Source organism: Fukomys damarensis, unplaced genomic scaffold (genome assembly GCF_012274545.1).
Source record: "Fukomys damarensis isolate Sample0158 unplaced genomic scaffold, DMR_v1.0_HiC HiC_scaffold_7, whole genome shotgun sequence".
Taxonomy (NCBI): domain Eukaryota; kingdom Metazoa; phylum Chordata; class Mammalia; order Rodentia; family Bathyergidae; genus Fukomys; species Fukomys damarensis.
In genome coordinates this window covers 36,980,841-36,993,817 of record NW_022900919.1, presented here as the reverse complement: position 1 = coordinate 36,993,817, position 12,977 = coordinate 36,980,841, and the positions used below count along the sequence as shown (strand labels likewise).

The window sequence follows — 12,977 nt, the reverse complement described above, 5'->3', positions numbered from 1 at the left end:
AGAACGTTACATTAGCTGCAGGTAGGTAAGGAGATAGAATGTACATTAGTACCAGCTATCACTGCTACGTTTCTTGAGGCTTCTCAAAGTTTCAGGGCAGGGCCTGGAGTTGCTGGTCCACTGCCTGGCTGCGGAAAGATCTTTCATGCTGTGGTTTGCTTGTAGTATTTTTACTTAACATCATATATTTAAAATTCTTGACTGATATTTGAATTGCAAATAGAAAAATATAAGGTGCTGAAATATTTACGAGATCCTAAAATGCATTTGTTTTAGTCTTTTGTTGCAGACTTATATGAATATCTTCTTGGATCCACTTGAACATCTTTGAATTATTCTGTTGTGTCCTTTCCTGCTCTGGCTTCTATGTGTTTTGTTTCTAACAATCTGTGCCCATGACTGTCACTGCTATATTCTGTACATGTCTCCCTTTAAAATTTACATGTTGGTATTACTCAGCCATAAAGAACGAGAAAATAGATTCATTCATAGGAAAATGGACACATATTGAAGATATACTCCTAAGTGAAATAAATAAGTCACACATATGTAAATACCAAATAGTTTCTCTGGTATGAATAATCTTCAATAATACATAAGATCCTAATAAGATTACTGACATTTAGAAATGGGAAGAAAGGAGCTAAAGGTGTAGGGAAGGTGGGATGTGTAGGGGAAGGGTAATAAGGGAAAAGAAAAAATGTGAGATAATGAAAAGATGGAAATAAAGTGTAGATGGGGGGAGGAGGGGGTGAAGGGAGGGCAGGGGTAAGGGGATAAAATGAGAACCAAGACCTGTCATGTAGAGGTACAAGATCCGAACAATGAATGTAACTGTACTGTATCCCTAAAATGTACCAATAAACTCAGTTAAAGCTGAAAAAAAAAAAGATTACAGTAAAAAAAAAAATTTTAAATGTTGGAAACTAAATCCCAAAGTCATTGCATTAAGAGGTGAGGTCCATAGAAGATGAACTCAGAAAAGTGACTTATAACAGGACAGGAGGGAACTAACTAGGTCCCTTTCCCCAACCATCTCTTCCTCCGTGTTAGGACAGTGTTGTGGGTGCCACCATCTTGGAAGCAGAGGCAGAACCCTCACCAGGCACTGAGATTGCAGGTACCTTGATCCTGGACTTCTCAGGCTCTAGAACTGTGTGAAAAAAAATTCTACTGTTTATAAATTACCCATTCTCTGGGGTTTTACTTTAGTAGAAGTAAAGGGCTATGATGCTTATCTTTAAAGGGCTTGTCATTAGACTACCAGGCCACAGAGGCACAAAACCTGTAAAGCATGAGAGTTTGTTTCATATTTTCTTGGGGTACAGCACTTAGCCAAGGACTCCTCCTTGTAGATAGAGGGATGTAGAGTTTGCTACACCAAAATACGCTACTCCAGCATAAGGGTTACATTGATCTGAAGGCCGTTGAGAAAAATCAGACACAGGATGGGCTCCCTGCCTTCCTCCCTGAAACAGAAGCTAAATTTCCCTGGTGAAGTTGTCCCCAAACCCCAGCCAGAAAGGGGATAGTAACTTTATCTTCACAGATGAGATGTTTCCTGAGTCTACACAAACACACCTCCCTGACCAGCTCCATCTTCCCTTAGTTTCTCCATATACTTACCTTCTTATAATTTGCCACCCCCTAAAGTCTGTCCCTTTCCTTTGTCTCCTTAGTTCTCTAAAAATTATTGCTCTTTTAAGATGCTAGGTAAGCCCAAGTTCTAACCACCCTTTGGATTTACTCATACCGATTTCTCCACATGTATGCAAAGCTGTATGTATGCATGCATATTTTTTTCTTATTCACCTGACTTTTGTCAGTCTCATTTTTAGGTCCCCTACTGGAGGACCTAGGAGAGTAGAAGAAAAATTTCCCCTCTGGGACTGTGAGAGCCCAACTGCCTTCTTCCTTAAAGCAGGAAAGAACGAAGAATGCTGACGCTACAGAGCTGCCCACAGGCCGGGCTGAGGCTGGGAATTTGCCCAAACCCCATCCATTGCTCAACCTGTCCCCCTTTCTACCTATTTCCCTGACACCCTCACTTGTTATTCCTCAGAGTGCTTCCTTTGTAATTTATTTGCACATGATTTATCGCCTTGAGATCTCCCTGGAAGTTCACTCCGAGGCTGCCCTGTTCTTCTCTTTGGTGTCTTTCAGCAGGCGCTAACAATATGATTCTGCCACCCTCACCCTCCCTCTTTTTGGGGACTGGGGTCTGGTTCATTATGGAAAATGCTCCAGTGTAATGTGCTAATTAAACACAGACACCCCCTACCGTGGCCCGTCCTCTAGGCTCCCTGCCCTCATCCCCTACACTCCCTGTTCTTGTTGCTTCTCTACACAGCTGGTCCCTTTCCTTGCTTCTTGTCTGGAAAGTACATTTCCCAGCCAGCCCAGACACGCTCCATCACCCCAATTCACATCTCTGTGAAAATGTCATCTCATCATCCTGACTGCCCTGTCTGTCATCCTTCCTCTCACTGTCCACCTCCTTTTCTCTTCTTAGTTTTCCCCTTGGCACTTAACATCATCTGATATTTATTACTTTCTAGCATCTCTATTATTGGAATATAAACTCTGCAAAAAAAGATATTATTTTACATATTAGGAGATGCCTTTTACTTGGAAGAGGGGTCAGCAAATATTTTGCATAGCAGTCCACAGAGTCAGCATTTTAGGTTTTCTAGGCCATATGGTTTCTGTGGCAACTACTCAAGGTGCCTCCCTAGCATGGCAGCACACATAGAAAACACTTGAATGAACAAGTGTCACTGTGTATAACTAAGAATAATCCTGTTATAATTTGTATTCCAAGAAAACTCTATTTACAAAAACAAGTGGGACTTACAGTTTCTTATTTGACATGAAGGAAGCTTGGAGGTCATTGCTCTGTTGTAAAAAGTAAAAAGAGGAACTAACTGAACCAATTAGGAATTCTTAGTTTTGTCAGAGAAGTAAGATCACAGTTTTCCCTGCTGCCCCAAATTGGAGAGACAGAAGAGTACACAGGATCACAGCTAAGCAGAGAAGAATTTCATGAGCAGAATCCTCTGGGGGAACTAGTGCTGGGGTCCAAAATCCGAACAGTGATTGATGGATTGCTGGAAGCTCAGTATGAACAAATTGGAAAGTTAAATTTTTTAGGAGGGTACAGTCTCTGGCAGTGCCCAGACTTTGTGAGTTTTGCTTTCAGGAGCTCAACTAAGATTTTGGTGAGTAACAGAGAAAAATCTATTTGTTTCCAGCAGGGGAAGCAGAAAATAAATAGTTATATAATATGCCAGTTCATTCTGTTCTTAACAAGTTCTTCTCTCTAAGGAAACTACTCTGCCAGAGCCTAAACAATTGGTTGTTTGTTTGCTTAACTGATATCTTAGAAGGAAAATGCAGAACTTCCATACCTTTTAGCCACCCTGTCCTACTGATGTAGGAAAAAACTAAGAAATACCCGTGAAGTTTGCAGCCCTCAGCACAGGCTTACTGGAAGACTGAGACTTAATCATAGGACTATAGAATCCTTCCTTTCTCTCTATAAATTGCCACCACATTACCAAGGGCCTCCCTGGTGGATCTCTTTTTACAGTACATAACACACAGCTTTTAAGAAAAAAAAAATTACAAGGCATACTAAAAGGCAACAAAACAACAAAAAACAAAAATAAAGCCAAAAACAGTTTGGTGAGACAAAGCAAGCATCAGAACAACATATGGCAGGGATGTTGGAATTATTAAAATGGGAATTTGAAGCAACTACTATTAATATGCTAAGAACTTTAATGGATAAAGTACAAAACATTTAAGACCAAATTGACAATGTAAGCAGAATTATGAAAAATATAAGAATGTTATTTACACTATTAGTTGTTCACACCAGAGAAATTATTTGGTATTTACTCAAGTGTGTCCTATCTATTTCACTTAAGAGCATAACCTCAATGTGCATCCATTTAGCTATAAATGTTTCTAGTTAACCATTCTTTATGACTGAGTAGTATTCCATTTTATAGAAAAATCGCAACTTCTTTATCCAGTCTCCAGCTCATGGGCATTTGGGTTGTTTCCAAGCTTTAGCTATTACAAACTGCCACTATAAACATGGGTGTGCATATATCACTGTGGCATGATTCTTTTAATTCTTTTGGAAAGATACCCAGCAGAGGGATGGCTGGGTCAAATGGATCCTCTAATCCTAGTTCTCTGAGGTATCTCCATACGGATTTCCACAGTGGTTGCACCAGTCTGTACTCCCACCAACAATGGAGATGGGTTCTTTTCTCCCCACAGCCCTAAAAGCATTTGTTATTGGTTGATTTCTTGATAGTTTTTCTTGTGAAAAACTGAAAGTGTAAATAAGGTTCAAATGGTATAATTGATAGTGTGAAATAGGAAGAAAATGGCTAAAGGGGAAGTGGGAAGGGAAGGGGAAAGGCAATAAGGGGAAAGAAAAAATGTGAAAAAAGGAAAAAATTGAAACAAAATCTTTATAAATAGGAAAGGGTGAAGGGGGTGAAAGGAGGGCAGGGGTATGGGGAAATAATAAGAACCAAGACATATCATGTAAAGGTAAAAGATCACAGTGCTAAATGTAACTGTTGTTTGCTTTAGATGTACCAATAGACTTAATGGGGGGAAAGTATAAGAATGAATAAAAGAGAAATGATTGAGAAAAACACTAATAGAAATAAAGCATGCCTTTGAGAATTCATTATATGGTTGAACACAGATAAGGAAAGCATCTCTGAGCCACAAAAATGTCCCAAATCGAAAATCAAAGAGAAGATCCAGAGTTCTGCCATATCATCAGTAAGTGCGTGCACAACCCAGGGAACAGCTCTGTGGACGAGAGTGGTGCGGCTGCAGGTGGGTCCCAGTTAGGGCTCTGCCCCACCCTGACCCCAGAGGTATGGGCACATGTACCCAAACCACAGCCCAGCTAGAAAAGAGCTGCACAGGTATGCAAGGTTCATCCAGAGTCCTGCCATACCATCAGCCACAGCCAAAGACCCACCTAAAAAACAAGTACACAGATGCACAAGTAACAGCCAGAGACTCACCCAGATACCACTGATAAATGCCTGAAGAGCCCATCCAGAAGCCTACACAGACAACAGGACCTAGGATTCACAGCCCCCAGCTGAAGCCCCACCCACCTGACAGCTACTTAAGGGCCTCATCAAGAAGCACACCTATATAGCATACCAAGTGTGCACAGGCCCCAGCCAGAAGCCCACTCAGACAACTGGTCAGCCCAGGGATATAGAAGGCGATCACTCTGAACCCAGGAATTGGTGTACTGGTGAGCAGCAGAGTAAAGGCTGCTCTGTGGCCTGCTGAGAATTGAAGACCACTGGGTGGGCAAAAGGTTCCCTCACCAAAGGCCCAGCAGGATGCATCTATTGAAATGAGAAGACCGAGAAATAAGTGTCAAAACCAGACTTCCAAATCACCTAAGGCTACCCCAGAGGGAAACAAGATGGCACAATCTAATATTCAACCACTTGGACTCCCTGAACTAGCAAAGAAAGAGAATCTGGAAAAAATTAAATCAGAAATAAAATTTCACAGATAACAGCAGAGATTGTGCCCATAGTACAAGATATGATTAATAAATCTAGAATGGACACAGATTAAAAAAAATAGAGGAGCTAAGAAACGATGAAATTCCAACATAAGAAATAAGTGTAATCCATAAAACAGATGCAAACAAATTTCCAAGAGATTAAAAATTCCATTGAAAGTTTACGCAACAGAATGAGCTAATGTGAGGACAGAGTTTCAGATATAAAAGATAAGATTGCATTTAGTAACCAGGAAAAACAAATCTCTTAAAAATAGTAAGAAACCATGAGAGATCAATCCAGCAGCTATTAGATGATTCAAAGAAGAATAACATAAGACTGAGTGGAGTCAACGAAGAAACAGGAGAGTACAGACCACACTAAAATTAAAACAAAACAAAACAACAACAACAAAAAAACTGTTCACGGAAGTAGTGGCAGAAAACTTCCCAAATAGTGGAAAAGAAGCTGACATACAGAAAAGTGAGGCTTATATGATTCCAACTACACATGATAAAAATATCTACACATAGGCATATAATAGTTAAGATTCCAGAAACCCCAACAGAAGAACAAAATTCTACAAGCAGTTAGAGAAAAGAAACAAGTCACATACAAAGGAAAGCCCATCAGAATCACAGCAGACTTCTCAACACAAACCCACAAGGCAGGAAGAGCATGGGGTGATGTATTTTAAGCCCTAAAAGAAAACAACCTCCAACCCAGATGGAGGTATCCTGCAAAACTATCTTTCATTGATGCAGAAATAAGATACTTTCATGACAAAGAGCACCTTAGGAACTTCATGAATGCTAAACCAGCACTCTAAAAAATTTTAAACAATATCCTAGGAAAAAACAATGAGGATCACAACCCAGAAAGCCCAGCATAATGAAACCATCAGGCATGACAATTAAACACAAAGGTGGAGAATCCAACAAAAATAAAAAGTCATAACAAGGATAAGTCAATACATATCAGTTATAACCATCAATGTTAATGGCCTCAATTCACCAATCAAAAGAAATAGACTAGCAGAATGGGTCAAGAAGCAAGATCCAACAATATGCTGCATATAAGAAACACACTTAATTCAAAAAGAAACTCATAGACTGAAAGTTAAAGGGTGGAAAATAATACCCCATGCGACAGAAACCCCCCAAAAGGAGTAGCTATCCTCCTAGGAGGATTGCTGTGAGTTCAAGACCAGCCTGGGCTACATAGTGAGTTCCAGGTCAGTCTTAATTACATAGTGAGACCCTGTCTCAAGAAACCAAAACCAAAACCAAACAAAAGATACTCACAAATAGAATGCAGGAGATCATTAAGAAGATTATACACCCTGACCAAGTGGGATTTATCCAAGGGATGCTGGGATGGTTCAACATATGCAAATCAATAAATATAATAAATTATATTAATAGAGCCAAGGACAAAAACCATATGATCAACTCAATAGATGAAGAAAAAGCATTTGACAAAATCCAACATACATTTATGATAAAAGCCCTCCAAAAAATTAGAATAGATGATCTCTACCTCAATCTGATAAAAGCCATCTATGAAAAATCAACAGGCAATATGATACTAAATGGTCAAAAACTGAAATCCTTCAGGCTAAAATTAGGAACAAGACAAGGATGTCCACTATCACCACTCCTGTTCAATATAGTTTTGGAAACATTAGCAACAGGAATTAGACAACAGAAAGAAATAAAAGGAATAAAGATAGGAAATGAAGATGTCAAATGTCATTATTTGCAGATGATGCGATACTGTACATAGAAGACTCCAAGAGCTCCACCAAAAGTCTTCTAGACTTAATAGCCAGATTCAATAAAGAGGCCAGATACAAGATCAACACACAAAAAAGTAGCTTTTCTGTACGTGAAAAACAGACTCACTGAGAGAGAAATGGGGCAAATAATTCCTTTCATAATAGCATCAAAAATTCGAAATACCCAGGAATCAACCTAGTAAAAGAAATCAAAGCTCTCTACGTGAAAATGATAGCACTCTGACAAAAGAGACTGAAGAAGATATCAGAAAATGGAAAGACATCCCTTGTTCCTGGGTAGGAAGAATCAACATAGTAAAAATGTCCATACTTCCAAAACTGCTAAACAAAGTCAAAGCAATCGCAATTGAAATCCCAGCAGCATACTTCACAGACCTGGAGAAAACAATCCCAAAGTTCATTTTGAACAAGAAGAGACCTAGAATAGCAAAAGCAATTCTAGGCAGTAAAGACAAGGTGGGGCGTATCACAATCCCTGACTTGAAACTATGCCACAAAGCTACTGTGATAAAAACAACATGGTACTGGCAAAGAAACAGACCTGAGGACCAGTGGAACAGATTAGAAGATCCATAATCAACTTCAGACACACCCAGCCACCTCATCTTCAACAAAGGATCCAAACACCCTCACTGGAGGAAAGATAGCCTCTTTAATAAATGGTGCTGGAAAAACTAGGTTTCAACTTGCCAAAGATTAAAACTAGACCTATATCTCTCCCCATGCAATAAACTAAAAGTGAAATAGATTACAGATCTAAATATTAAAACAGGAACACCAAACCGACCAGATGAGAGGTTAAGTAGAACTCTTAAAGACATTGGTATAGGAAAAGATTTTATGAAAAAAACCTCAGTTGCACATGAACTAGCATGAACAGTTAACAAGTGGGATCTCTTTTTATTAAAAGAGCATCTGCACAGCAAGTGAAACAATCAATAGTGTGAAGTGACAAACCACAGTGTGGGAAAAACTTTTCACCAGCTCTTCCTCAGACAAAGGTCTACTATCTTGAATATACAAAGAACTTTTAAAATATCAAACCTCCCAAATTTAAAGACCCTATCCAAAATGGGCATCTGACATGCAGAGACATTTCTCAGACAAAAAAGTAGAGAAAGGAACAGAAAAAATATTTGAAGCAACAATATTTAAGATTTTCTTTTGTATGCCCACCAAACATAAGTCGTACCTTTTGTAATTATCTAAAATTCTTGGATATTCTGTTCCATTTTTTTCCCATTCTTTTTCTCTTTGATTTTCTTTTCTCTCTTTTTAAAATTAATTAATTTTAATAGTACATTTAAGGTATGCAATGTAATGATATTCATCATTGGAAATTTGCACCTTTACATAGTCCATCTTAGTTCTTATTTTTCCCAGATTGTAATTTCAGTGGCCGAAATATACACGGTAAAGGATACATGTTGTGAAAATAGGTAAAAAAAAAGACCAAAAAATAAAATTTCTAAAAGAAATCCACTTTAAATGTAAAGATTCATAGAAGTAAGTGGATGGGAAGAGCTATACCATGCTAACATTAATCAAAAGAGAGGTGAGTTGTTATAAAAAATAAGCAAGGAAAGTTACAAGGGCAGTTGCATCATAAGGGGGTCAACACCCTGAAAAGACATAATAACCCTTAGTGTATATGTGCTACAAAATATAGCCTCAAAGTACATGAGGCAAAACCAGGAGAAATAGATGCTATAATTGGAGCCTCTTACACCCTCTGTCACAAAAGGTCAGGCTCAGTAGGCAGAAAATCGATGAGGATAAAGCTGAGCCCAGGAATGCTGTTGACAACCTGGGTATAACTCACAGCCACCCCTGCTCCTGCCAGAGCAGAACACACTTTTTTCTCAAGCTCATATGGAACATTTCCCGAAAGATACCACATTTTATGCTACAAAACCCATCTTAATATGTATAAAATAAGAGAAATTCTCCTCAGTCTACAGAGAAATTAAACTAGAAATCAAAAAGATAGCTGGAAAGCTCTCAAATACATAGGTGTTAAATAACATAGTTCCAAATAACACATTAATAAAAAATAAATTGTAAGAGAAATTAAAATTATTTGAACTAAATTCGAATGAATATATAACAGTAAAATTTGCAGGATGTTAAAAGCAGTGATTATAGGGAAAATTTATAGAATTGAATATTCATATTGTAAAAGAACAATCTAAAATCAATAATACGAGCTTCTATAGATCAATAAAATTGTTACCTAGCTTGGATAAACAAGAAAAAAAAAGAGGACTCAAATTTTCAGTATCAAAAGTGAAAGAGGTGACATCACTATAGATCTCACAGATACTGAAAGGATAATAACAGAATACTATGAACAACTCTATGCTTGCAAATTTGATAAGCCAGAGCACATGGACCACTTCTTTTAAGGTATTATCTGCTAAAACTCACACAAGAAGAAGTGGACAATTTGTATAAGCACATATGGTATCTTTGAAATAAATTAAATTAAAAATTAATAAACTTGCCAACAAAAAGAAAGTACCAGACCCAGATGGTCCACTGGTAAATTCTATTACAATTCAATCTCAATTTTCTACAATCTCTTCCAGAAAATAGAAGCACAAGAAAGAAATATTTTATATCTCACTTTTTGAGGCCAGGAAATCTGTAATATTGCCTATCCCACACACAATTTCAGCAGCCTAGATTTGACCAGCAGGCCAAAGTTTGTTAAATCTTGTCCTAGCATAGGTCTTTTTTTTTTTTTTTCCTTTGCTACCAGGGATCGAACTTGGGTCCTTGTGCTTGTGCTTGCTAGGCAGGCACCGGAACCACTGAGCTAAATCTCTGGCCTAGCATAGGTCTTTTGCTGAAGGAATCCATAAAAGAATACCAAAGTGCATTGTAGAATTTTTGCTGCAGAGTAAATCTCTCAAGCATAACTGTATTGTGTTGCTAATGATACTGTGGGTCAGGAATTTGGGAAGGGCATCTGCTAGGCTGTTGCTGTCTGTCACTGCTCTCAGATGTTGGCCCTGGCTGAGGACACAGAGGATTAGATGTCCAAGACACAGGCCCTCATTGCTGGGGGCTCAGTGGGGCCCCATCCTGAGAGAACAAGATGGTGGCTGCACGGCCTTCTTAGTTTGTCAGTGCCAATTCTTTCCCAAGCTTCTGGGTATTAGAGAGCCACAAAAACCCATCCCATGCAAGTGAAAGGAAGGCAGACCTCAGCTATGGGGGGAAAGCGTGTCAAAGAAACTGGCCAGTTTAAAGAGCGCCACATAAAGGGATGTGAAACTATATTCCATTATGCTTTTATCTGCAGCAGGGCGTGGATAAGGAAAGGCACTAATGTTGATCAAGGAAGGACTCTGAGCCAGAGTCCTTTGCCTTTGCTTTATGGACGTGATCCCACATCACTTCCTGAATTAAAGATCATAGCTCCCCAGTTACAGACGCGGAGGCAGAAGCCGGAGAGGCCCAGCAGCTAGCCCAATCTCATCAGTAGTAGATGGCTCACACGGCTGGGGGCTCAATGTGCTGTCAAACAGAGCACTGGCTTGTCAACCGAAGCCACGTCTGCCTGATGTTCACCCTTCCAGAGCATGGATGCTGCGGGGCCAAAGCAGAGAGAAGCAGCTCCTGGGAAAGGGACGCAGAGCTCTCTTTGACTACGATCTTTATGATCTCCATCATGGTGCTTCTCAGACTTTAATGACTATGTGCATCACCTGCACAGCTGGTTAAGTTGCCGGTTCTCATTCTGCAGGTCAAGATAAGGCGATGTGGGAAGCGATACTATGAGCACACCAGCGGTGCGTATGAGGGCACAGGGCTCAGACAAGGTCCGTGACCCTAGAAAAGCACCACACCTTCCTCGGGTGCCTGAAAACCCTGGCAGTTCTTTGGACAATGACGGTCAAAGGATAGCAGCTTAGGGGTGGGTGGTGGATGGAGCGCTGGCTGTGGATCTCGTCCTGCGTCTATCACACTAAGGAGCAGGAGTCCGAAACCCATTTGCTTCTGGAAACAGTTTGTTTTATCCGTTACCTTTGGTTTTCCTGGAGTTGTGCAAAGCACAAAAGCAGAGCTATTGCAATTGTGATTTCAGACACAATACCTCTGAGAGGATAACTGAGTCTAGAAAAGGCCAAGCCATATACCAAAAGGGAGGTCAAATCAATCATTCCAAGTGCGTGCACGGGGTAGCATTAGTTTAACACAGCATCGCCTCACTAACCCAAATGCAAGTGCTAGTGTAGTTGGAAGTGAGTCGCTAAGTTAGTTTCCCCATGTCCACGTCTGGTGCAGCATCGTGATGCGTTAGAGGTCAAAATTGACTCTCAAGTGTGCGGTTGTACAACCTGTTCAGGGATCGGCCACTAGGTGGCAACTTTGCATATTCGACAAAGATTTTCGAACTCTGAAGTTTAGACCTGACAGAGAGAAACAGGGTGGTCTAGTTAGTTCTCAGAAACAGTAAATCAGAACTCTGGGGGCTAGATCCGGGGAATTTTTATTTTAAGTAATTCTTCCCAGATGACTTTGGGGTGGGGGGTACCGGGAATTGAACTCGGGTCCTTGCGCTTGCAAGGCAGGCCACCGAACCGCTGAGCTAAATCCCCGACCAGATGACTTTTTCTATGTGTGACACGATCTATCTTTATTGGACATGATCTTTATTGGAAAATGAGGAAACTCTGGCTAAGAGATTTTTTTCCCTTGCAGGGAGAAGACTAGGACCCCAACATTTTGTTTTAAGGAGTCGATTAACAATTATAGAAAACAAAAAGGTGAAAAAAATTGTTGTTGAAGAATCAGATATCATTAATCTTCTACATTGTATCCTGAAGTTGCAAGTACTCAATGGAAAAAAAGGTTGAACCTATCAAAAGATACCACACAACTATTTAACATTCAGCTACACAAATATGAAAGGAAAAGGAAACCCTTTTGAAATACAGTTTGAAAGACAGGTAGGCTTGTAATGTGTCTGTCTTCCCGCTAGATGGCAACATTCTCTAAGGAACACACAATGCTCGCGGACCCACGTAAATAATAGGAGGCAGACACCTCATGTAAAACGTTTAGTTTATGCACATCAATGAGTACTTCCCAGGTTTTACCAGCCTACTAAATTGTAATCAAACTGAAAACACGCAACTCACCTTTATGTGGCTACAGTACTTCCCACTCTAGGGTCGCCTCCTGCCCAGTTTTAACTGCTGTGACATATATTAATAATATGATAAACTGGTATGGGCTGGAACTCGTCTCAGTGTGATCATCAAATATTTACCCAGCGCCTGATAGGTGACAGGCGTAGTTCTGTAAGCAGAATGTGCAAGCCAATTAAAGAAAAGCTTACGTGAATGTTTATACTCGTAACAGCGTGTGTTTCAGGACTGGGAGTTTTGAGGGGAGGTGAAGGAAGGAGAATGTTCCTTCCAGATTCTATTATTTTTTGTTCACTTACTTTTTTTGGCAGAGAAGAAAGAAGGCCCTCCCTCCCTGAAAAGAGGCGCAGAAGAAGGAAAAGCTTTGCTGTATTTGATCTTAGGAATACAATTGAAAAGCAGTCCCACTGCTTCCTCACATGTACTCAAAGTGGAAAAGGAGACTTGGCCGCCCTG

General features: G+C 39.9%; 1 long non-coding RNA gene across 1 annotated transcript in view; it reads right to left on the bottom strand.

Annotated features, from left to right (window-relative positions):
* Positions 1–12,977, bottom strand: part of LOC104871904 — a 242,132-nt gene that overhangs the window by 29,597 nt on the left and 199,558 nt on the right. The window lies entirely within an intron of this gene.